Source organism: Panthera pardus, unplaced genomic scaffold (genome assembly GCF_024362965.1).
Source record: "Panthera pardus isolate Hobbes unplaced genomic scaffold, ASM2436296v1 HiC_scaffold_1, whole genome shotgun sequence".
NCBI classification, from domain to species: domain Eukaryota; kingdom Metazoa; phylum Chordata; class Mammalia; order Carnivora; family Felidae; genus Panthera; species Panthera pardus.
This window is the reverse complement of record NW_026526654.1, coordinates 34,743,803-34,767,164: the sequence shown is the minus strand read 5'-3', so window position 1 is coordinate 34,767,164 and position 23,362 is coordinate 34,743,803. Positions and strand designations below refer to the sequence as shown.

At 34.0% G+C, this 23,362-nt stretch overlaps 1 non-coding gene across 1 annotated transcript; it reads right to left on the bottom strand.

The window, feature by feature from the left end:
* Positions 1–239: 239 nt before the first annotated feature.
* Positions 240–342, bottom strand: LOC128776661 (U6 spliceosomal RNA). Its single transcript, XR_008421835.1, has one exon. It is a non-coding gene; the product is annotated as a U6 spliceosomal RNA (small nuclear RNA).
* Between the last annotated feature and the right edge of the window lie 23,020 nt (positions 343–23,362).

Here is a 23,362-nt window from a genome sequence, read left to right as displayed (position 1 = left end):
ACCTGGGTGGCTTAGTCAGTTAAGTGTCCCACTCTGGTTTCAGCTCAGGTCATGATTTCATGGTTCATGAGATCGAGCCCCATGTCAGGCTCTTTGCCAACAGTCCATAGCCTGCTTGAGATTCTCCCTTTCTCTTTGCCCTTCCTCTGCTCATGCTCTCTCCATCTCTCTCTCAAACAAAACAAAACAAAAAACATTTTACTACTTAGAGTGAAGTGTAGAAACTTTATTTACATTCAGTTACCTTTATTATTCTCACTTTCTTTTTTTTCTTGTAAACAGGCTATGCTAATCTTCTCTGTGTCATTCCAGTTTTAGTATATGTGCTAACAAAGCAAGCACTATTATCCTTACTTTTAAAACAGAATTGCCTTGGTGCACCTGGGTGGCTCAGTTGGTTAAACATCCGACTCTTGGTTTTTGTCTCAGGTCATGATCTCGTGATTCGTGAGTTCAAGCCCTGCATCGGGGTCTGTGCTGACAGCATGGAGTCTGGTTGGGATTCTCTTTCTCTGCCTTTCTCTCTTTGCCTCCCCTGCTCGCTCTCTTTGTCTCTTTCTCTCTCCCTCTCAAAAATAAATAAATAAACCTAAAAACTTAAAAAATAAAATAAAATATAATTGCCATAAGTATTTCCTCTCTCTAGATCTGAGGTATTCTTATTTTTTAATGAGTAGTCTTACTAGTAAGGTTGAGTTGAGGGCTGGGTGCATATGCATTTTCAGCAGGAAGCTGGTTCCATTTGACTCCACCTCAGTGCTGACTCAAAATGCCTGGCTGCAAATGGGTAGAGTGGAATTTCTTTGGTCTCTCCACTTCCCTCCCCAAAATGAGGTACCACAGGCACCAATTCTTTGCCTCCCAATGGATGTAGGATCAGCTTGCCATTGGATTTAATTGACAGCACTGGAGGGGGGAGAACAGGGTAGCTCACACTGCCACCTTGCTGTAGTGTGGGCAGGTAGGCTCAGCTTCCAGATGGGAACAACAAAAATGGCAGGAGAAGTGAGATGCTGTCTAGCCCCAGCCCACTCTGTCTTGTTCATTTCACTGATATAAAATATAAAATAATATTTTTTGCCAAAAATTTCAGAGACAATGGTTGGGAACTATAGCTAGTCAACAGTTCTTTGACTTGGCACCAAAAGAATGGTGGATAAAAAGAAAATTGACAAGTTGTTTTTCATCAAACTTCAAAACTGTTACCTGCAAAAGACCCTGTGTAGAGAATGAAAGCACAAGCTACATACTAAGAGAAAACATTTGCAATCCATATATACAGCAAAGGATTTCTATCTAAAAATAGATAAATTTTTAAAAATTTATCAGAATGGATAAAGTAAGAAACAGGGATAACACCAAATGCTGGTAAGGGATATAGAGAAACTAGCTGGATCACTCCTTTATTGTTTGTGAGAATGTAATATGAAGGCATAACAGTTGGTGACTTCACCAAATAAGAAAAGATAGAGTTAGGAGCATTCATATGATTATGTATTAAAGATCTTCCTCTTAAATGGTCTAGTAAATGAAGAGGAAACAATGAATGAAACAGAGCAGTGAATGAAGTAGCAGAAATACCAGGATAGTATAAGGCCATAATACAAAAATAGAAACTGTCTTAAGAGGGAGGAATCAACTTTTAAGTGGTCAGTGTTTATGAGAAATACAATTTAGAAATCATGTGATATGAATTGGTTATGTTGTCCTATAAGTTATTAATGTTAACAGAGAAGATTTTTGTTGCATGGCTGAGGGTGGATTCAAGAATCATCAAAAGATGATAAAATTCAGAAGGCTAATTAACCAACCTTTTTTAAAATATATACCTGTGTGAAGGTACATTGTATAGTTAAGGATTGTGGTTAGGATGGAAAATTCAGTAAAGGAATTTTTCTTGTTGTTTTAAATGGCTAGAGCGTCCTAATAAAATGTGCAAATGCTTTTGAAAAAGATCAGGGAGAGGAACTGAAAGACACAGAAAATGGAATATTTCTTTCATTTGAACATGAGGTAAAAGGGAAACATAAGGGAAGGAGAAAAGTTTGGATTTATACATTTAGTCATGGGAAGCAAAGTGATTCCTTCTCTCAGTGGTTTATATTTTCTAAAATTGGATGGTGAGCTTATGTACAGAGTGAACATGAGGAAAAACAAAGAATCCATGCCTGTGTGGAGAGTGCAGGATCTCAGAAACTAGCATGACCAGCACTGTGCTGACGTTTTCTGTAGCTGAGAACAACCTTGAATTTATAGAGGCACTTACAGTTGTCAACAACAGTGAAGTGTATGAGATTTTACTCTACTTTCTCACTGACAAGGTAGCCTATTGCATTTTCATGGATGACAGTAGAAAACCTGAGAAACTTGAGTTGTAGACAATAGATTATTAATCATAGTACATCAATGGTCAGAATATCTGTACTTGCACCTGCTCTTGTATGTTCCAATTCCACGGGGTGATGCAGACGGGACTGCCTGATGCCTGCACACGCAGTGGGTTGAATTAAAGAGGAGGAACCATGTATTCTGGGGAGATGACTCTTTTATAATAGGTAATTGGCCTGACCTTTGCCCAGAGGGTGGCTATCTTTGTTATACTAGACAACATACAAACCAGCTTGGGTCTCAGACACTGTCTCTTATTTTCCAACACTGTTTGCTACTTAACTATCCTTGTAAAAATAGTTTGGAATAAAGAGAGTCACTGCCTCCACTCATAGGCATGCAGATACATGAGAGGCATATGCTTGCAACTCAGTCAAATGAACTTCCAATGCTTTTAGTTTATTCACTGCTCTGTGTGGTCAAAGCTCATTTAAATTTACATCTAAAAAGGATGTATTCCTCTGTATGAATTGTAAAATCATAGTTAAAATCTTGGATGTGTATGTGGTATTTTTTAAAATTTACCCAATTGTTGCAATCATTTATTTCCTCCTACTCCTTCTGTGCTTTCTCATTCTATTGTCTTTGCTTATGAACTTTTCATCTTGGTTGTATGAACTGTGTTGGGCAATGGAATTTGAGCACATGTGACCATTGCCAATATGAGTGCATTTAAAAGTTTTTTTCTGATTATTCTTGCTTAGTCCTTTTCTGTAATGGCATGTCCCACATGGTAAATCCCTTTCAGCCTGGATTATGAAATGAAAATGAGAAGAGACATAAAGGTTAGCCTAGGTAAGCAAACTGAAGTCAAACTCAATCCATTGGGAACAAATCTAAGCCTCCCATGAGGCTGAGCCAACCCTTACCAGACCCAAGCTCTGGACAACCCATCGGAGTCAAAGCACTTCCACTATACTCATGAGTTTTACGGGATAAAACAACACAAAACAAAACTGTTTTAAAGTACTGAGATAAGATTGTTGTACAGTATCAATTAGTGAAGGTTAATACAGGGCTCATAAACTCATTCAGAAAAAGTGGACAGAAACAAGCTACACTTCAGAGTTATAGTAAGCAAGTTTACATGTGTATTAGATGTGAGTCTGTAATTATGCAGAAAAATATCATTGACAGGAATTATGAAATCTAGGATTTAGTCTCTACCTTCCTATTAGCACACCATGAACTTCAGAAAGCCAATTATTTTTTAAAATTCAAGTTTTTCACTTGTAATATAAGGAAGTTGGAAAACTGATCTCCATGTTATCTCATTTTAAAATTCTATGATTGACTTCATGCTTCTGCTTATTGAAAAATAGCATATTGAACATAGACTTTATCAAGGACTGTGAAAGTTGGAGAATTTTACCTAATGACAAGATAACAAGGTAGTCTGTAGGTGGTGGCAGAATGCAAGAGATTTAGGATAGAAATGAGAATAGTTCATTTCTTGTGCATCTCTTGGGTGAGATGAAGAGAGGAAACCTAAGCTTAGAACACCTGATTTTTTTTTTTTTATAATCAGCAGTTAAATATACTTCTCTGGAGAGAGACTTTATTTTCGTCTTCAAAGGCTTTCACTCTACAAACATCATTGGAAAACTTGTGCCGAAAAAGGCAGTCAGTGATTCTGTTGACAAGACATACAAAAATGCAAGAGACTTGTAGAGAATGGTCTTCAAAGAAGCTTTAAAAAAATTCATGGTATAATATTATTAGTATGTTAGTACATAGAATAACTTTTAATTAGTACAAAGTACATGGAATAACTTTCAATATAAACTAGTGTCAGAATGTGTATTGTGTAAAATATTATATACTATACTATTGGAAATTTACTTATTTCAGTTTTGCCCATTTTTATGTTTAGTGAGTGCCTATTAGGCCCTCAGTGTTACAAGGAGCACAGAATGAATATAAGATACGTCCAAATTCTGTTAAGAGGTTTAAAAAAAAAGTTCCCTGAATATCCTATTGATGAAACTGCAATCAAGTGTCAAACATGTTGCCCAAGTTGGTGCTAAGGAAACACAGTATTTAAAACAAACAAACAATCAATCAAACAAACAAAAACAATGGTTTTGGGTACCTAGGAAGGGTTTCATTACAAAGCAGGGAGTGAAGATAACAATAATGTGACCGGGGTATGCACAGATGTTCTCAGAGCAGCACCTGAAACTAACTGTTCCAGGCCCTAACATGATATATATAGGTCAGGAAATCAGTTTAGTATTAGTAAGTGAGGGAGTATTAGTGAGTGTTAGTAATTAAGTTCCACAGTAACCCTTTGAAGTAGGCATTTTAAAGAATTACTGTGATTCCTATTTTTAATTGAGAAAATTGAATTTCAAGATGCAAAATGACTTCTTAAGGATGATACAGCTGACAAAGTAGAAGCAGGCCTTTAACTTATATTTATCAACTTCTAATCTCTTTTTCTTTTGAAATGGTCACAATCGCTTGTGGTAATGAACAAGAAAAAAATTTGAAGTTTGCAATATTTACAAAATTAAAGTTGTATATTTTAGGAGCACCTGGATGGCTCCGTCGGTTAAGCGTCTGACTCTTGGTTTGGCTCAGGTCATGATCTCACAGTTCTTGAGTTCAAGCCCCATGTTGGGGTCCTTGCTGCTGATGCGGAGCTTCTCTGTTCTTCCCCTGCTTGCACTCTTTCTCTCTCTCTCTCTCAAAATAAATAAATAACCCTAAAAATTGTATATTTTATTATATATATAGTTATTTTTATTTAATACATGAGAATTTCACCGAAATAACAAAAACAGAGAACTGATTTTACAACTGTGAATTAGGAAGATCTGGAGGTGATATTACTATATAGCTAGTTAATTAGTCAGTTACAGGTCCTGCCTATCAGATGTGTGCATGTGCGTGTGCACAGATGTGTGTATGTGTGAGAGAGAGAGAGAAAGAGAGATCGATCTGTATCTTCTTTTGGTTTTCAGTTTGTTACTTCAGCAACTCAAAATACACAAATTGTTTGGTTTTCTGTCATAGTTGAGGTATTTTACTTGCGTTAACATTTTGACTGGGGTATATTTTATTTCACTGAGGGAGTAAGTTAATGTTAAGTATGTGGATTTGTGATTATTTATTTCATTGAACACATTAAAATATATTGTCACTGAATGAGAAAAAAATAGGAATTTGTTTTTTCTTAAATGGTTTCAAAGTACTTTATTTTAAAATGTATATTTATGTTTGCATTTCAATTTCAATTTAAATCTCCACAGGATTTTTTTTCTTTTTAATTTGATATACTACAAAGATAATTGTGCATATCCTGTAATTCAAGAGCTTTAGATAAAATCTGAGAAAATGGAGCCAGTATTGTTATCAGAACTTAGGTTCTGAACTGCAAGAGTAAATATTGTTTTCTTTCTGCCTTCCCTCCTTTTCACTTCCTTCCTCCCTCTTCTTTCCCATTCTTTTCTCTTTTTTTGTTTTCTTTTTCTTTCTTTGTTTCTTTAATATAGAATACATATTCTTTCTTTAGTATATACAATCTATAATATATATTTGTTATATGTAACATATAATATATAATATGTATTATATAATTTGCATTATATTGTATATTATGTAATATATATTTCTTTTTTAATATTGGATAGGATAGACCAAAATTCTATGTTTTATATGGGATTCATGCCTCAGTTATATTAAACAGATGTTTAAATGGTGTAAAACCTTTAAATGTACCATTTAACTTTGTGAATATATGAATTGCATGCATGGATTCATTGATAAAGGCTTTATTGTCATCAGAAAGTTTTGCTTATATAATGTCAATGTTCTGATTATTTTGAAGTTATGAGTAGCTGTATGAATATTATTGAAATGTTTTTACACAAAAAAATTCTTAATAATAAATTTGTACCCAATATTATATGTAATATATTTAATGGGTAAATTTTACAACCTGATGCACTTACGGTATAAATGTATGTAGTTTAATACTTTTACACAATTCCAGATCTTTTAAAAAATTTGAGTGACAAACTTTATTAGGAGAGTTTTAAAAGCCATAATATTCAGTTAAAAGTTACTTATATAATTCATTTTAATAAAATGTTCATTTAACAAACTCTGACAAAAATTATATAATGAAAAAGGGGCTGGCAGGAGAATAGCTTCAGTAGAAATTTTCACGCTAAGGAAAACATTTCCATATGTTTCATTATAGTTGGGAGCATTTTTATGCTTCCGTAATTTCTAAAGGTACGTAGGCATGTGTACCTCAGCTGCAGTCAGAGTGGCCGTTCTTATAAACTCTATGCACCTGTAGTGTTTTAAGCATCTGTGTGTGTGTGTGTGTGCGCAGTGTAATTTATAAAATCAGTAATTTAAAAAAAAATACAATAAAATAACACAAAAAATTACTGTAATAGTGAGAAAATAAACATGTTGATCTAAATAAAAACAAGACACCCATGGATTGCTAGAAGTCAGCAGAGTAGTACATTTGTTCTAGTTGTTTAATGTGAGGTAAAACAATGGAACAGGCTTACTTCCCAAAGGATTCCCATTTCAGGTTGTACACTAACACACATTGAACTTTTCCAGATTGATATAGGTTGGTGAGCTTTTGCTTAAATACTAAATGCGTTGCATTTCTTTTGTATTCTCTGTTGTAGACAAATTCAGAATTTGATGTGAATAAAAGGAACAGTGGTGGCTGATAACTTGAAAGCTTTAATCTGACCTTAATATTTTAGTAAAGTTAATAACTATTATTTTTCATAATAATTGTTATTGGGATGATATGGTCATTGGGTAAAAGGGATTGATTGTTGTCACATGATCCCTAAAGTTAAGGTGGACATGGTTACTGTAATGGATAACTGATTCAAAGGAGTGGAAAAATCCCTCTGACTTGGAGATGTTTGGTGTGAGCTATCTGATCATAGTGTCTGAAGAACTGAAATAGAATGCTAGTGTGTTGAAGTTTTATTTGATCTGTGGAGGCAGGAAATCTCTAAGTCTACTGAGAAGGGGGTCTCACTTGAATCATCAAAATAGGGAGTCATATCTCTCATTTTCCAGGCTTAATTGATAGACCTCAAGCCTCTTGATGAAGGGGAGGCCATGTCCCCTTAAGAAAAGAACCTTCTACACTGACACCAATTTATACTATCTTCCTTGCACAACTTTAAAAATGTATATGCAGCCATTTCCCAAGGTGGTACCTCACTTGGCACATTCGGGAAGGGAAAATAATCAGTATATTTCTGGACACGGACTCTGAACTGACACTAATTGTAGAGATCCAAATAGTTACTGCTCCACAAGTCAGAACAGAACCTTGTGGACATCAGGTGAACAATACAGTTTTGACTCAACTCTCTCATAGGGAATAATTTGGTGTCAGGACCCACTGTTGCAAAATGCCTACTTACAATAAGCATGCTTAGCCACTGGCAGAATCTGCACAGTCTTCTTCTGGGCAGTGGAATGAAGGCTTGATGCAGGGCCAGGAACTAGAGCAAGATAAATAAGCAGCCTAGGAAACAATATTTAAGGAGAAATATGCATCATTCTGAGAATGAGTGTTTTTTTAAATTTTGTGCACTAAGTTTCTTGCTTGCCTCACTCTAGTCCTAACAGGAAGGGCTAAATGAAAGCCACAGGAACTGCTTCTACTCAGAAAAAAGTTAAAGCAAAGTAATATCATTTTCATGGAAGGAATAGATTATTGCCACCATCAAGAATTTGTCAGAGGCAGGATTGGTGATTCCCATCACATTCTGATTGAACTCACTTATTTTGGCCTTTGCAGAAGACAGCTGGGCCTTAGAAATGACAGTAGGTTATTGTCAACTTTATCAGGTGGTGATTCCAAGTGAAGTTACTGTTCCAGTTACGTTTCATTGCTGAGGCAAATCAGTGTATCTAGTGACATTTGTTTCTTCACCTGGAGCATACCTTTTCTCTATGCCTTTTTTAAAAGACCACCAAAAGCAGTTTACTTTAGCTGGCAAGTCCAGCATTATACCTTCACTGTCCTCCTTAGCAATATATCAGTTCTCTAGTTGTAGGTTATAATTGAGTCCACTTGGAACTTTGAATGTCTTTCCTTCCACAGAATGCCCCCGTGGTCTATTAGATTTATGATACTAAACTGATTGGAGCTGGTGAGCATGAAGGAGACACTACTCTGTGTATATTGTGTTAACAACTATGTGCCAGAGGGGGGAAAATAAATACCAGAAAAAATTGATTACATATTAAATTTATATATCTAATAAATCTGTGTTTCTTCTAGTGACATTATTGTTGAATTATGTTTCACTAATAGTTTCCACTTATTTTAAACTTTTAAATGTACTGATAGAAAGTACTTCATAGTATAATGTTATGATCTTTAATCTGTAGAATTACCTTTATATTGCTCTTCCTGTGTTTAGTTCCTGTGTTTAGTTCAATTTCCATCTTGAGTATATTCAATGTTCATAGTGTTCTAGGTGGAAACCTGTATACATTTTAGCCATTCTGACTGTTGTGAGGTGATGGTATCTCATTGTAGTTTTGTAAATCACTCTGGTAATATCATTCAGTATATTTTGATTCCATGATACTGTTGAAAAGTTAAATCTCAGTCTTATTGTTGTTCCTTTGTAGGTAATAGATCTCTTTCTCTTGCACTTTTTAGCATTTTATCTTGGCTTTGGTTTTTATTAGTTATATTGCAGTGTCTGAGTAAGATTTTTCTTTTATTTATCTTATTTGTGGTGGGGTCATAGCACTTCTCTGTATTTGACTTAAGATCGCTCATCAGTTTTGAAAGCTCATCAGTTACTTTCTCAAATGCTTTTTGTGCCTTACTCTTTTTATTTACTCTTCTGGGACTCTAGTTAACAGATACTGCATTACTCCATGTTTTATATCTTTTAAGAATTTCTTCGTAATTCATTCCTCACTTTACTTTAGTCTGTTGATCTATTTTCCAGTCAACAAGCACTCTCTTCGGTGGTATAAAATATTTTGTTAATTTATTACAATCATTTTATTTTTAATTTCTAGGATTTGTAGGATTCTCATTTATCTCTAACTCCCTACTCTCTGGTGAAATTTTCTTCTATTTTCCTGAATATATTTATCATAGCTGTCTATGTTAGTCCATAATCTGGAAACTCCTAGATCTGGGTTTTCTATGACTCTGGTTATATTGCCTATATATAATCTATAATTTTAGGTACTGGTCCCTGGAAATTTTCCATGGATTACCGTATACTTTCCACAAGGAATTATAGAAGTTCTAGGTATCTTCCCTGAGGTAAAACTTATCCTATTCTCTAACAGGCATGTGGAACAGTAGTTAGATATCCTCAATTTGATCAGAGACTGAGCACTTGGTGTGTTTCAATTTTTTTAGGATCGTTGTTTTTCTGATTAGTCTCCACTGATACAATGCAATCCTCTAAGAGACTCAATAGACAATTTATGGTGTTTACCCTTATTATTTAGACGTTTTTGTATTCCAATTCTCTTCTCTAGCAATGTAAGACTTCCAAACCCCACCCACTGCATTTCCTTGTAGGTTTCTTAGCTACAACTTCTGGGATGATTATAAGTGCAGAAATGATTGCACATAAAAGAGGCAAAGAAAGGATAGTTCACTTCTCTGTAGCACTTTTTTTTTTCTTTTTGTCTGTATAATATTAAGCGATGAAATCCTTGCTGCCTTTGCTGGCTTACAGTCCATTTTTTACCCTTTATTATCTCATGAGTCTTCTGGTCTACCTTTCATTTTCTAACCTCTAATAATTTCCCAGTCTGTTAATCTGTAGGTTCCCTAATGCTTCCACCAAAGGTATTTTGTACTTATCCTTCTTAGATAAATACAAAATCAGAAACATGTCTCATCTGAAGATCATTGTGCTATTCTTTCTTCCTTGCTGATATCATGAAACTGCATCTTTGTATCCTCGTCATTCTGTGATAAAAATGATGTTGAGTTTAAGCAATAAAACTATAACCATAGGGGCACCTGGTGGTTCAGTTGATTGAGTGTCCAACTTTGGTTCAGGTTGTGATCTTACTGCTCCTGAGTTTGAGCCCTGTATTGGGCTCTGTGTGAACAGCTCAGAGCCTGGAGCCTGCTTCAGATTCTGTGCCTCCCTCTCTCTCTGCCCCTCCCCCGCCTCTCAGAATAAACATTTAAAAAAAAGCTATCACCATAATTATGAGTTAATGTAATGTAGCTGGAAGGAATTTGCTTAAAAACTAAGTGGGAAAGGTTGGATTTTTTGCAAAGTCCATGCTTACGTGTGTGCCCTTTTAACAAGAGTGTATGAAAGCATCTCAATAATGTGATATATTTGTTGGGTAATCGCTTAAAATTAAAATTGGGCAGGCTGAAGTTCTCATTATGTACAATGTCTTTGGAGTGAGGTTCTACTAATGTTTTTTTGTGAAATATTTTTTTCAGCTTTCAAGACGCAGATATAGTTAAAATTATTTATTTTTACTGACAATTCTAAAGTAAAAAGGGATCACAGATATCATATTAGTGTTTAGTTGTACTATTTATATTTCAAGTTGTAAATCTAATTGAAAAGTGCAAACACATATACAATCCATATTTATTGTGTAGGTATAAGTAAATCTTACCAGTATTAGCTCAGTGAGGTAACCTGACGCCTATTTCAGTTTCCTTGTCAGTATTTTGTTGTCTTGACATATTTTTATTTTATTCTTGGAACCCAAAAATCAGCTTTAAAAATGTACAGGAAGAAGCAGACAGAAATGCTGAACTTTGTACTAAAGATGTTTTTGATATCCAAGTCATTTCCTGGGTCCAGGAAACAGTGCTATCTATAATTAAAGAAATGATGTCCATCACTCTCTCTGACCTAAAAATATTTCAGTGTGAAAAAAAAAACATTCAGAAAGATACGTTTTTAAAAAAATGATCTGAAATGTGCTGTGAGACTGTGAACAGTATCACATTGGTGAAATCTTTCACCAATACCTTCAGTGCATCAAAAGCGGCTATTTTGATGCCCCACATTCACTTCACCCTCAAAAACAAAATAAAACAAAAAAATGGAAAACCTCATTTATTTAACCTATATTATCCCGCCCAACTTGTACACGTAACACGTAATAATTTCATTATATCTTGTGTGGAATACATACCTACATACTAGTCAAGGGAACTATAAGGGGAATCATGGCGGAAAACAAAGAAAAACTGATGAGAAAAAGAACCAACACAACAAAACAAAACCCTGTCTGTACTAGGGCCTTGTTTTCCTCTTTCTGCTTGGTAAGTTATCTATAAAAAAAGAAAAGAGAAAGAGAAATATTTTATATATTTACGTTATTACTCATACTCTATTTCCCACCCACATTCATTTAAGTGTTACTGACAGAAGTACATCGTTATTCAACATACTTGTTTGGAGCCCATTCTATAAAATACCACAGCATTGTGGGTTTTCATCCATCATAGTAGCTACTGACATTTATTGTTATTTTATTATGATGATGATCGCATTGTTCTTATTCCTCATAGAATTGCCCATGCTGCAGTAAGACAGTATGCTTCTTGAAAGTCAAAGCTTTGTTTCATCTCAGTTTCCTCAGTGTATGACACAGTGTTGTTACATAGTAAGAATTCAATATATTTTCTTGAAGAGTAGATGACAAAGTTTTATTGAAAATCTAGTCAAGCAGTTTGCCTCTAAATTATACAAACATGCAAGAAGAGATGGTGAAGAAACATTCCTCTGTTAATTAATGCCTACATGTTGTTTTGCGCTGGCACCAGGAATTAATCACCGTATCAAACACTAAATAAGGATGTAAGTTGAAACTGTTTTACTTTAAATGTTTTATAACCACTTCATTTAAATATATAAAAGGTTTTTTTTTCCTTTGACTTTAAAAACATAGGTTATTTTTCCACATAAATGGTATTTTGGTCATAATCTCCTAGAACAGCACACAAACACCCCCAAAAAGATACTTTTTGAACAAATTGAAATGTTATTATTTGATCATTTTACTATTACTGACTTTGAACTTAATTGAACTATGTTTAGATAATGTGGTCTGTATGATACATGTTTGTAAATAATTTGAAACATGCTTTATGGCTCAATATAAGGTAAATGTTACAAGCATTCTCTGCATATTTTAAAATTTTTTATTTTTTTAATTGATTAGGTATACATTGATATTGTGTTTTAGAACACACTTATTTAAATTTGTCATCAAATTTTTCTACAAAATTATTTTTGTTTTCAGTAGTAACCTTTTAATCAGGGGTACCACTGGCAAGAGGAGGCAACCTCAGAGTCCATGATACTGTAGTTTAATGAATGGTTTACAAAATCTTGTTAATTACAAATATCATAGATAAATTCTTGATTTTAGTGATAAGCACTTACTAGATATATATAGATTTAAAAAAAATATTCTATTATCCTTTCCAGGGTTTTTTGATGTGGGATAAGTAGAACTTTTTCAAAATAACTAGATTTCCATATTGTCAAAATTCAAAAATATGATTATTAAAATTAAAGAAAAATAATATTAGAAAATAATTGTTATTAAGTCTTCTTGAAAACCAAATACAATTTATGAGGTTGATTTTATGGTGAAAAATGTATATGTACAAGCTTGGAAACCTCTCTCTCTATATATATACTCATATTTGTATATACTTAGTATTATGCTCTAATAGTTACAAGTACAGTTCTAGGCACCAGATATACAACAGAGAAATTAGCATAAGGAATCCTCTCCTATAAAGAGCTTAATGACTGTGGAGTTTAGCAACAAGCAATGAAATAAATATGTAATATAATTTTAGATGGCGATAGTGCCTTTAAAAAAAAAGTCTATGGGGGAAAATGGTGACTATGAGGGGATCAGTGCTAAATAGTATTACCAAGAAACACTTGCCAGAAGAGGTGATAATAGGAAATGGGCCAGGTAAAAGTGTGCTTGATGTACTTGGTTTCAGATTCTCCGGTATGGATAGACTAACCCGCTCCTGTATGCCAAGGCTTCAGGACAACTTCAGGTCCAACTTTTCCTAGTGAATCTTTATTCTCACAGCTTCTTCATTGTTCTGCAAGGTTTAATTTCTATAATAATTATTTTATCACATATATCGCCTCTGCTTCCCTATCACAGCTTGGCTGATGCACTGATGATGACTTAGAAAACTGTAACTTTGAATACATTGTAACAGGGTTATTTTTTACAAGTTGAACTAAAAACGCTATTGTAACTCTAGTGACAAGTGTCATTTTTTTCCACCCTCTTCTTTTTATCTATAGTTGTGATGATGAAAGTTACCTCCCATGGCAGTTGTCACAAGGAAATCTCTAAATTAATGTGTAAAATAAAGTTTTAACATGGTATTCCTAATTTTTGTACTATATCTATCATATAAGCTATTAGAAACAATAAATTATCTTTCTCTATTCTTATAATACCTAGCATAGAAACTAAGAGTAAACTTTTCAGAAAATGAAAACTACTCAAATCAAAAAAAAAGAAAAAAAATCTTGTTATTAACAGCCAGTGTCACTCCACAAATGTCATGAAACAAAGAAAATGAATGCTAGCAGGGTTTCCTGGCAGTTATAAGTGCTAGAGGAATGGGGAAGAAGAAACTTTGAACACTGCCTAACATATTTGTCTCTGCTTCTTTTCAGCTTTTAAATAAATGCAAGGATGGAAATCACACTAAACTAAATTCACACACCTAGAGAGCTTTCAGTGCATTTTAGTTTTCATATATATTTCATTTAATCCATAGAAACCTCCTCCCAATTAAAGAAGATGGTAAGAGGGGCGCCTGGGTGGCGCAGTCGGTTAAGCGTCGGACTTCAGCCAGGTCATGATCTTGCGGTCTGTGAGTTCGAGCCCCGCGTCAGGCTCTGGGCTGATGGCTCGGAGCCTGGAGCCTGTTTCCGATTCTGTGTCTCCCTCTCTCTCTGCCCCTCCCCTGTTCATGCTCTGTCTCTCTCTGTCCCAAAAATAAATAAAAAAAACGTTGAAAAAAAAAAAGAAGATGGTAAGATTATCTTCATGTATAGATAAAGAAAGCACATATAGAAGACAATAAAACTGAAATATATAGGGTCTAATCTTAAGAAAGTTACCTGTCAAGACAAACACAGCAGGGGGGCCATGTCAGTTTATCTCCACATTAAATAAGGAATCCCCAACAAGATAAATGGATGAACTCAATAATTATTGGAATATAATCTCAAATTTCTGAGAGTATTTTTTAGACTTATGTTGAAAAATCCATTTGGGGGGCACCTGGGTGGCTCAGTCATTTAAGTGTCCCACTCTTCATTTCAGCTCAGGTCATGATGTCATGGTTCGTGAGACTGAGCCTCATGTCGGGATCTGGGCTGACACCACAGAGCCTGCTTGGGATTCTCTCTATCCCTCTCTGTCTCTGCCCCTCCCCCATGCTCTGTGTGTCTCAAAATTAAGAAATAAATGTTAAAAAATTACTTCAGTAATTCATTTTAAATATTAAGTGTAGATTAATTTTTGTTCCATTTGTTTCATAAGATTTATTCATATCAGCATTTTTAGAGTATGTCTTGAGAAAATGGATTATGTGATATTTAGAAAACTTAAATGGGAGAGAGGCCTTCTGAAAAAAAAATTTGGGTCACATTTGAGACTCAGATGGCTTAAAGATAAACTATCCTTCTATGCATCTATTAAATATTCAGATGCTAAGGATATACAAAAGCACAATTTTATTTTTTGTGCCAACAAGAATAATGCACGGATCCATAATGGCTTTAGTTACACAATGGTTTCCTTGTGACAATAATTTCAGAAGTTTATGATTCATTGATTTCATTAAAGGTTAATAGAATAAAGCTTAGGACTCACAGTAAAATAGACATGTTCTGGGGTTTTCAAAGATCATTGCCGCTGGTTAAGAGAAAGGCACAGAGTGTGCTGAGATCAATCTCAACTCCTCTGGCACAAAATCAACAACACGACACAAGCTGTTTCCGTGCAAGTGTTCTTTCATGCTAAAAAAGTAAAATGCTGAAGGTTAGGAGCCCTCTTATTCAGCACCTTTATTATGGAAACACGAACCGGATCCAATATGTCTTCTTTCATATTATAATGCTCTCTATTCTTTTAATAAAAGCAAAACCAAACTTTGTATTATTCCATTGTACTTTTGGTACTGAAGAAAGGTCTCTGCAAGCCAGGCGGCCCGTGGGGACTGACGAAGATGACATACACAGCTGGGGGAATGGACGCGGCTCTGCACCTGGTTGCTTCACTCAACTCTCTCACCCACTTTGGTTTTTCTTTTCTTTTCTTTTCCTTTCTTTTCTTTTCTTTTCTTTTTTTTTTTTTCCTATCCTTCTGTGCTTATGATTCATACAGGTCAGGCAGTCATTCCCAAAATGGTTCATCGGTGGGCAGAAGGAAGGGCTAAGGGAAGTAATTTTGTTCTTTGATAAATCTTACTTAACATTATAGGGAAATACTCGTGTATAGGATCATTATTAGCAAAAGATTGCAGTTTTTCGTTTGGAGGCACTGCTGATACTCATTAGCAGGCACTTTCCTCTGAAAGCTAATAAACATAATCCGTGATACGGAGTTGCTAAATGTTATTGATCATGATCTGTCAATATTTTCTCACACTAAAAACTTAACGAAGCTTTATAAAACTCTAAGCCTCCTTCACTGTATGTGAAAAATGTCATTACAAAATCAATTTTATACAAAAGCTGAGTTGGAGTATTAAATTAAGGAATATGGATAAGTTAAGTCTCACCACTAGTTATGTCACTTGTTTGATGTAGAGCCATGGTCAGTTTTCATAAGTGATTGGAAATTTAGTTACCTCAAATGTGGAACTGTGAGGTAATACCAAATGCACATTTCTTTGAGGATCAAATGAAAAACAAAATGTTACTGAGAGACTATTTTTAGAGATTTCTTTTTGATCATGCAGTTAGCAAAAGGCAGGGCCAGTATCTGAAACCCAAGACTCAGAACCAGCTTCACTCCGTTACGTCATACTTGCTACGTAAGAAGCCACAGAACAGTGTGCTCGTGGCATGAAAAGAGCGCTGTGTGTGTGTATGTGTGTGTGCAGGCACACGTTCTTTCCAATTAGTGATAAAGACAGACTTTAGACTTGTTTTTCTCGTATTTATTCCTCTGTTCGTAGGCTCAGCACCTCTAGCACATCCCCACAGAGCTGCTCTGAGTGTAAGACTGAGCCATAGGAATTGTTGATTATGTAAATGAAACACCCCATCTAAGCAGCTCCATGGAGAGAGAAAACAGCAAAGGAGTAGACCCAGGCATGAATTGAGTTAATAAAGCCTATAGGGAGTTCCACTTATAGTTTTCTCTCATACAGAGCTGAGAAATTTTTCATTTGATGTGGAATCTCATGGTTTTGCTGTAAATGAGGTTCACTCAATTTCATACTTGTGTGTGTGTGTGTGTGTGTGCATGTGCACGTGCACACATGTTTATGATTTGTGTGTGAGTGTGGCACGTGGGCATTGGAGCTTAACTGTGTATTTTTTTTTATTGTATAATCATATTTTAAGAAAGGAAAGAGGAGAATTTAGAGTGAGTCTCATTAAACATAACAAACCTAAGATCTACTCATAGATGTTAATTATGGTGTGAAAGTCCTTATTAGTTATTGCATATTTCATAACACAGAAACTATAGCAGTAAATACTTCTATCCTTTACAGTTCTTACTAATGTAATACTATATCTAAAGCAGTAAGATGCCCTAGATTATGTGTGGTTAATATAAACATAGGACTTGATTTTTCACATTGCATTGATTTTTCACATTGAAAAATCTCATTATTGGGTTATAAGAAAAGCTAACATTAATGCAGAATGTGTATAATATTCCTTAAAAGTTCCAGACGCATTTTTATAATAATTTTTCCAAAATGTAGCATAAAAAAGGTATCACAAATGTATGTCAGGCCAGGTGTACCTTGATACAGGTGTACCTGTATAATTGAAACAGTATCCAAAGAGTTAGTCAGTTTTACTTCAATATTTAGTATCCTCATATACAATTGATGGTTAGTGGTGCACTGAAGCAGAATCACAAAACGAATGTGACTTACATTCTGCTTTTGTTTCTCTCTGTCGCTACTAACCATTTGATACTGCCCTGGTATCTTGAGTTTTATTCTCTCTTCTATTTCCTTTAAAATTAAAATTAAAATTTTGGATGGCTCAGTCGGGGAAGCGTCCAACTCTTGGTTTCAGCTCAGCTCATGATCTCACCGTTCCTGGGATCCAGCCCTGTGTTGAGCTGTGTGCTGAGAGCACAGAGCCTGCTTGGGATTCTTTCTTTCTGTGTCTCTCTGCCCCTCCCCTGTTCATATTCATTCTCTCTCTCTCTCTCTCTCTCTCTCTCTCAAAATAAATAAATAAACTTAAAAAAATGTTTTGTTAGGTTTTAGACTTGCTGATGTCTGTTCCGGCTTCTCCAGACAGTTGTCTTACAAAAATATTTCGAGACATAATGCATTTGCAGAGAAAAAAATTCCCACAACTGTCTACCATATTCTATTATATTTAGCCTCTACCAATCTGCAATGAACATAAACATTTCTTCTAGAAATTCTGAGGCCAAACAGCATTCTTTTCATGCTTCCTTTCCCATATAAAATGATGTAAAATATCACAAAACCAAATAGTTTCCTGGACTTTGCTTTTCATTTAAATCATAATGTTGGAATCGCAGGACTTGAGCCACATTTTGATACTATTTTAACATCCACCATATTCTTCTACCTTAAAAAGTAAACAAGATGAGTAATAAATGTTTGAATGAATGTGAACAAATCTTGATGATTTTTGCCCCACAGGGCTTTATTCACAGAACAAAAAGCTCAATGAAATTGTTTTATGTAAGGCTCTTCTCTATTTGGGTATAAGAATATATCCTTTAAATACAAGGGTGAGATAACGTATGCTTCTGTATAGAAAACTAATTTGCACACATTCCTGTATTTTCTGAAGTGAGAGATACAAGTGTGATCATTTCCTTGAAAAATTAGATGAAATAAGGAATAAACACATTTACCTTCTGAGAAAAGTTCCTCAAAAATCGTATGTGATTGAATTCTAAAATGAGCATGAAGACAAGTTCTACAATACTAGTTTTTAGAATGACTATATATATATATATATATATATATAAATGACTATATATATATATGACTATATATATATATGGATATACATAAATATATAAATATATACACATATATACACACATATATATAAATATGCTATATACTATATATTATAATATATACTATAGTATATACTATATATTATAATATATACTATAGTATATACTATATAAATATACTCTCTCTCTCTCTCTCTCTCTCTCTCTATATATATATATATATATATAAATACACACACACACACACACACACACACACACACACATATATATATATATATATATATAGTGGAATCTGTAGGAAAGGGAATGGTTTATGTTTTTCTTTTTCTTGTCCTGAAAGAAGAAATGCTCTTTCAGGACAGGTTGATACCACTATTTATAGTATGAACATGCAATTATCTATTTGGGGACTTGGTATCTTGGCAGTTTTTCTCAATAGAAACAGTCATATTGGCCCTTCGCTTTATTCAATAAAGTGAGTAATATAGTTGTTTACACAAAAAGCCCCTTTTTGTTAACAATATAAATTTCTAAAAATTGTGTACATTTGATGGTGTACCTACTCATATTCCTGTGAGGCATAATTGGTGCCAATATCTAGTTTCTTTGTGTTTTTCTGCTGCTGTATTTACCAGGAAGCTTCTATAATTGTTCCAGAATTCACTATCATTAAAATAAATTGCCTATCTTTACATATTTTTCTGTTTCGGTAATTATGTTACTTTTGAGATGTAAGATCCAACAACAGTTTTTACCTTTATATGTGCAGTATGCCTTTCTAAAATGTGGTGCATTTTATTCTTAGTCTTGATGGAGTGGGATTAATTGGGGACACACACACACACACACACATATATATACATACACACACATATATATAAAGTCTATATGCATTTCTGTTATGTGCCATCTTGCTATAAATTTTAAATTAAAGTATTCCATTTTATTTTTGCTTTTTTATTATTGATTCCAATTCAGTTATTTTTAGAGTTATGACATATGTGCATTACAAGGTAGTATTAGAATCATAATGCTAGATACTGTTTAAAAGGGATTGCATGTATTTGATGTATATAGTATGGTTATGCATATTGAGATTAGATTAAGCATTAAATAAAATTTCATGAATAAAAAGCAAATGAATTTTCTGATATCAACAGAATATATTACACAACAAATAGAAATCTACTTCATTTTAACATTCTAATTTTCCATAAAATTAAAATAAAAGGAGAAATCATATAGGTCCTTGGAGTACAATTCTTTAAAATTTTATACATAAATAACTGACATAAAATAGCTTCATGACAATATGTAGATAGTTGACCCTTGAACGATGCTAGGGTTAGGGATGCTGACCCCATGCACAGTTGAAAATCTGTGTATAACTTTTGACTTCCCAAAAGCTTAACCACTAATAGCCTACTGTTGACTGGAAGCTTTACTGGTAACATAATAGTCTGTTAATATATACTTTGTATGTTATATGTATTATATACTGTATTCTTACAATAAAGTAAGCTAGAAAAAAGAAAATATTACTAGAAAATCATAAGGAAGAGAAAATACATTTGTAGTACTATACTGTATTTATGGGGAAAAAAAAACAACATGTAACTGGACCCATGCTGTTCAAACCCTTATTGTTCAAGGATCAACTGTATTTTGTTTGTTGTTTGTACATAGAATTGTCAAATAAGCTATTTTCCTTTACTTTAAACAAATATGAAACATCTAATTCACTCACTTTATATACTAGTATGATTCCTTAGATGTACAGGGATTAAAACAATGAAGTAGTTTTAACATTATAAAACCATATGGTATTTAAATACTCACTCAGGTAGGTCTACCTTGCTGGAAGCTCACAAAAGCAAAAATCTGCAGCAACTTGCATCCAAGAACTAATAAACACTTTGGTATGTTGTCACAATTACAGAGGCAGTAGAATATTGCTTCTGTTTCCTCTCTCAATATACCAGGAAATATGTCCATTATTGAATTCATCAAGAGAGTTAGATCAGCATACCTTGTGCATTTAAAACCTAAAAATATATCATGTAGATAAAATTCTTTAATTTTCCCTTAACTATAAAATAACATATTGCTGAATTTTTGCTTACTTTATCAATGTGTACAGATGTTTTTCTCAAGTTTCTTAATAATCTTCTTTTGATAAATATTAGCATACTTATTAGATACTTTCTCTCCTCCTGCCTATAAATGAGCTTACGCTTCACTCATTTTTAAACAAACCAACCAAAAGCACTCATTCCCTTTACACACACACAGATACACACTATATCATCCTTTATCTACAAAAATTTCTTTTCCTTTTCCTTTAGAATCGGTCTCCTAAATATTCTATGCAAGCTGTGTCTCCTTTTCAATGCAACATTCACTACTCAAATCATACGAATACCTGTCCCAGAACTCGGAACATTTTCTCTGCTAAAGATCCTGAGTGAACTGCTTTGATCAAGTGAGGATATATATCACTTGATATACTACTATTATCTTACTTGAATTTGCTATAATACTTAAGACTATCGATTTTTACTTCCTTATAACTGTTCCCACTTCTTACCTCAAAAAACATTGTCAGCTTTTTCTCCAGTATTAATGACAAATGCTACGCAAACTTTGCCAGGGGTTGTATTTCTGTTTTCTGTCCCATAAAATTCTATAGTGTAAATTGTTAATTCCTGCTTACCTTTTCTTCTCATATTTTTTTTCTTGTTACTACATATGTGGCTCTTTTTCATGTTACTACATACATAATTACCTAATATCTCCTTAGGGATTCAAGCTTTATACCCGTACTAAGTGGTCTTAAGTCAACTACTTATTTGTTGTTCTTTTGTCTCATTGGTTTTTCAAACTCTGTGAATTCTGTATTTAATAATCCTTCCACCCATAGATCACAAAACTTCTTGTGTTTATTCGTTGCTTTCACCCCCCTACACCAATTAGCATAGTTGAATTCCGTATTCTTGAGTGCTGATACGATGAATTTTTTCCTTCGTTGTTACATCATTAATCCAGACTCTGATTGTAATTCACTTAGATTATTGGAGCAGCCTCCCACATTCCTCTCATTTCTTCTCTTCTTGAAGGCACTCTCCACTGAGAGTTCTAAAATCCAGTTTGCCCATGTCATTACCTTGGCTAAATACAACTTTTGCTCATCAGAGCCTATCTGGGAAACACTGAACTCTTTGTCATATTATGCCAGAAGCTTTATCATTTGGCCTTGCCTAAGTGTCCCCTTTCTACCACTCACCTCTCATAATTCTGAATTAGGTCCATTTCCATGATAATAGCCATGTTTTCCATATCTTTCTACTAATTTGGATCTTCTTTCCTTTCTTGTCTTCATAAGGCAAATCAAGGATAAACTAGTTAGGGAAGATTTCTTTAACCTTTCTCATCAGATTAATTACTGCATCCTCTATTTGATCACCATTCCACACATGTTCTTAGCTTTCATACTACATTGTGATTTTTCTTTTATGGTTGTATGCGCCACCATTTAGACATTTGCAACTTAAGGACATGTCATGCTTTCTTATCCTTGATCTCCCAATGCTTGCCATATAATAGTGTTCAAGTATTTATTGATGAAATAAAATAATATGTTTCCAAATCTTACACTTCTAAAGACTAAATATGAAAATGTGAAGTTCTTTAGAGAAATTTACTAATGTATTTCAATGATAAGTAGAGGATAGATTTTTTTAATTTTTTTTTTATTATTTATTTTTGAAACAGAGAGAGGCAGAGCATGAGCAGGGGAGGGGCAGAGAGAGGGGGAGACACAGAATCCGAAGCGGGCTCCAGGCTCTGAGCTGTCAGCACAGAACCCAACGCGGGGCTTGATCTCATGGAGTGTAAGATCATGACCTGAGCTGAATTCAGACACTTAACCGACTGAGCCACCCAGGCGCCCCGAGGATAGATTTAATAGCAAATCATAGGAAGTAAAATAAAAAGTAAAATAAAATAATAATTGTGCTTCTCTTAGAAAATAAACACAAATAATGCAACTTGAAATAATACAAATCAATTATAAATGATAGAAATATATAACTATATATTATATAGTTATATAATATACATGATCATAATTATACATATATAATTATTCAAATTACTTATTCCATTAAGAGCAGAATAGAATAGTGAAAGGAAGTTTATGTTTTAATGTTATAATAATTGAAATTATAAATATGTCTGAAGGACACATAAGAGGAAATTAGTGAAAGCATATATGATAAACACATGAACAATTTGTTCATCAATGCATGCATTACTTAACTTTCCATTTAAAATATTTCCCTTTCTGGGGAAAGGGAAAGCCATCTGGATGGCTCAGTCTGTTAAGTGTCCGACTTCAGCTCAGGTCCTGATCTCACGGTTTGTGAGTTCAAGCCCCGCATCAGGCTCTGTGCTGATGGCTCAGAGCCTGGAGCCTGCTTTGGATTCTGTGTCCTCTTCTCTCTCTGGCCCTCCCCCAACTTGTGCTCTGTCTCTCTCTGACTCTCAAAAATAAATAAAGGTAAAAAAAAATTAAAAAAAAAATAAAATATTTCCCTTTCAATTAATTAAACTTAAATATTTTCTTATTTTTCACTTAAAAGAATTTACATATTTAGCTAAAACCCAAATGTCAAGGAATTAAAACTGTTAAGAATAATTCAAATAATTTTTCTGAAGTGTGGTAACAAATATAGATGTTTAAAGA